Consider the following 4448-nt stretch of genomic DNA (forward strand, 5'->3'; position numbering starts at 1 on the left):
AATATAGCCGAATACGAAGCATGTATTCTGGGTCTTAAAGCTGCAATCGATCTAAAAATCAAATTCCTGGAAGTCTACGGAGACTCGGCCTTGGTAATCTACCAAGTCAAAGGGGAATGGGACACAAAGCACCCGAATCTAATTCCTTACAAAGAATATGTGCTGAGTTTGATTCCTTACTTCGAAGAAATCACTTTCGAACACATCCCACGCGAGGAAAATCAACTAGCTGATGCTTTAGCTACCATGTCATCCATGTTCAAAGTCAGATGGGACAACGAGGCGCCTATGATCACCATTTACAGGCAAGATGAACCATCCTATTGCAATGAGATCGATACCGATGGAACCGAAGAAAAACCATGGTTCCATGAAGTAAAAAGATATCTCGAAGCTCAGGAGTACCCTGAAGGGGCATCCATTAACGACAGAAAGTTTCTAAGGAGATTTGCTGCCAAATTTCTTTCTAAGCAATGGAACCTTATACAAACGCAACCATGACTCGACTTTACTTCGCTGTGTAAACAAGAAGGAAGCAGAACAGATCATGGAAGAAATACACAATGGTACCTTCGGTACTCATTCCAGTGGACATACAATGGCTAAAAGGATCCTGAGAGCAGGTTATTACTGGTCTACCATGGAAACAGACTGCCGTCATCACTCCCGAACATGACACAAATGCCAGATATACGCTGACAAAGTACATGTACCTCCAGTTCCATTAAGCGTCCTGACGGCTCCTTGGCCTTTTGCAATGTGGGGTATTGATATGATTGGAGAAATCAAACCTACTGCCTCCAACGGACATCGCTTTATCCTGGTCGCTATTGACTACTTCACAAAGTGGGTAGAAGCAACTTCATTTGCTTCTGTTACCAAGAATGTGGTGGCCCGGTTCATCAAATACAATCTCATTTGTCGGTACGGCATCCCTGAACGGATTATCACGGACAATGGCACAAATCTAAACAACAGAATGATTACTGAACTTTGCACACAGTTCAAGATCAAACATCATAATTCTTCTCCATATCGACCAAAGATGAACGGCGCGGTGGAAGCTGCCAACAAGAACATCAAGAAAATCATACAAAAAATGACAGTAACCTACAAAGACTGGCATGAGATGTTACCTTTTGCTCTTCATGGTTATCGCACATCTGCGCGTACTTCAACAGGGGCAACTCCATTCTCCTTAGTCTATGGTATGGAGGCAGTTCTTCCAATTGAAATTCAGATTCCTTCCCTAAGGATTATGAAAGAAGCCAATCTAGACGAAGACGATTGGATTCAAACACGGTTGGACCAGATAAACTTGATTGATGAGAAAAGGCTCGCAGCTATTTGTCATGGTCAGCTATACCAAAAGCGTATGATCAAAGCCTTCAACAAAAAAGTCAAAAGTCAAGCATACCAAACTGGTGGCTTGGTTGTCAAACGCATCATCTTACCACAAGGTGATCCCAGAGGCAAATGGACTCCCACCTACGAGGGACCATTCATAATCAAGAAAATATTCTCCGGCGGCGCCATGTTGCTTACCACCATGGATGGTGAGGATTTCCCACACCCTGTGAATGCTGACATAGTCAAAAAATACTTCGCTTAAAAAGAAAAAAAGCAGCTCGCTAAGTTGAAAACCTGAAAGGGCAACTTAGGCAAAAAATGAGCGTCTCGGTGGATTGAAAACCCGAAAGGGCGGTCCAGGCAAAAATTAGAGACTAAACAAATACTATCCCTGTAGGCTGAAAACCTGAAAGGGCAGTCTAGGCAAAAGTTAGGGAATGAAGCATACAACTATGTTCCGTTCAGCTGCCTACTCACCATCAAGATTCAACACCTCAAAGACACCGATCAATCCAATCACTTTCTTCCAACAAGTGAGGGATGAGATGCTCGAAGACAGATTGGCAATAGCAGAATTGAAACTTGACTGGATTGTTTTCACATAGCTATTTACCTTCATAAATATTTTCCAAAACTTTATGACAGTTTCCTACTTCTAGGATTATTGTCTCCCTGTGCTAATCAGCCTATCATGGCTTTTTTTCAAAAATCAATGCAGCTTAGGCTCAAAAATCACCATTTTCACTTTTTCTGTTTTAAATACGTAAACGTCCCAATGATAATTCTGAATGAACATGTGCATTTGAATATGATTGATGTTTACCAGGAAAACAGGAATAGCATTCAGGAAATGTCCCAATTATCTGGACATCATCCCATCAGAAGAAAATCCCCAAGAGAAACATTTCTCAGCAAATTCCTCAAAAAGATTTTCTCTTCAAAAGAAGTCTTATCCCCCAGCAGGGTTGTTCCAGATTGCTATCTTCAGAAGGTGTGATCCCCGCACCCGGACTTGGTTAGATAGTGCATCGGAGGATTATGCATCTTCCTCATTCCCATTTGAAAGGGCATCAGAACTTCCAGCTACCTTTCATTCCCAAGTGATAGTCAAAGATCCTTCAACAGAGTACCATGGTTCTCAAAGAATTTCCCCAGCCGAGGATACTCAAACAAGACAAAAGATCATCAACAATCACAATATAGTCATATCCAGATGACTGACGGAAATTTATTTTCCCAAATAAAAGCTTGACATCACATTCATACATCACACATTCATATTCACATTCATACATCATGCATCATGTGCATATTCATACGCATATTCATACACAACATAACATGCCTATTTCTCCTTTAGCTCACATTACATGCATTATAAACATTGCATATCACTAACTTGATTTTTCAGGTAGACGGATATCTTCAACAAAGATATTCTCAATCACATGCAGTGTTCACCTGAATTCCATGAACAGTTCTCTCAGATATAATCAAGCCGAAGATTCATTCTGATCACTTATCAACTCAAAAACAAACATTGCAGATCTAAGTGGATACCTCAGACGGTTCCAGAACGATCTAACCTCGAAGATCTAAAGTTGATACCTCAGACGGTTCAAGAACGATCTAACATCACAGATCTAAAGTTGATACCTCAGACGGTTCCAAAACGATCTACCATCGAAGATCTAAAGTTGATACCTCAGACGGTTCCAGAACGATCTAACATTGCAGATCTAAAGTTGATACCTCAGACGGTTCCAGAACGATCTAACATTGCAGATCTAAAGTTGATACCTCAGACGGTTCCAGAACGATCTAACATCGCAGATCTAAAGTTGATACCTCAGACGGTTCCAGAACGATCTAACATCGAAGATCTAAAGTCGATACCTCAGACGGTTCAAGAACGATCTAACATCGAAGATCTAAAGTCGATACCTCAGACGGTTCCAAAACGATCTAACATCGCAGATCTAAAGTTGATACCTCAGACGGTTCCAGAATGATCTAACATCGCAGATCTAAAGTTGATACCTCAGACGGTTCCAGAACGATCTAACATTGCAGATCTAAAGTTGATACCTCAGACGGTTCCAGAACGATCTAACATTGCAGATCTAAAGTTGATACCTCAGACGGTTCCAGAACGATCTAACATTGCAGATCTAAAGTTGATACCTCAGACGGTTCCAGAACGATCTACCATCGAAGATCTAAAGCTGATACCTCAGACGGTTCCAGAACGATCTAACATTGCAGATCTAAAGTTGATACCTCAGACGGTTCCAGAACGATCTAATATTGCAGATCTAAAGTTGATACCTCAGACGGTTCCAGAACGATCTAACATTGCAGATCTAAAGTTGATACCTCAGACGGTTCCAGAACGATCTAACATCGAAGATCTAAAGTCGATACCTCAGACGGTTCCAGAACGATCTAACATTGCAGATCTAAAGTTGATACCTCAGAAGGTTCCAGAACGATCTAACATTGAAGATCTAAAGTCGATACCTCAGACGGTTCAAGAATGATCTAACATCAAAGATCTAAAGCTGATACCTCAAACGGTTCCACAATGATCAACTTTCAAAATCTAAAGCAGGAAAAACTTTGGACAAGTTCCGTAGCAATCATCCTCCTAGACTTAAAGCGGTAACCTTGGACGGTTCCGAAACAGTCAACACAAAGACTTTCAAATCCTTCATCAAGATATAATCAATGGATTCATCCTGATGAACAAACCATCAACCCATTTACCAGGTGGCATCTGAAAGCCCATCTCAGGTAATGTTTCAATCTGCCAACAACATTTCGCAGACGACATTCAAATGCAACTTCCAACATCTCTTCTGATCAAGGTAAGTGCAAATTTTCAGGGCATCTAAATATTCAATCATCTTCTACCTTCAGATTTCAGACAATCTCTTCGGGTTTAAGAAGATTGAATAGGGGCAACTGTTATACCCCAAAATTTGCCCGCATCTTTTTTCAAGAAAACTCCAATCTGAAAATTAAGAGTCTCATATAATCATGGATTTTATTTCAACAAATATCCTGACATATGAAATACTTAGTTTTTAGAATTTTTC

This window comes from Vicia villosa, linkage group LG1, assembly GCF_029867415.1.
Source record: "Vicia villosa cultivar HV-30 ecotype Madison, WI linkage group LG1, Vvil1.0, whole genome shotgun sequence".
Taxonomy (NCBI): Eukaryota; Viridiplantae; Streptophyta; class Magnoliopsida; order Fabales; family Fabaceae; genus Vicia; species Vicia villosa.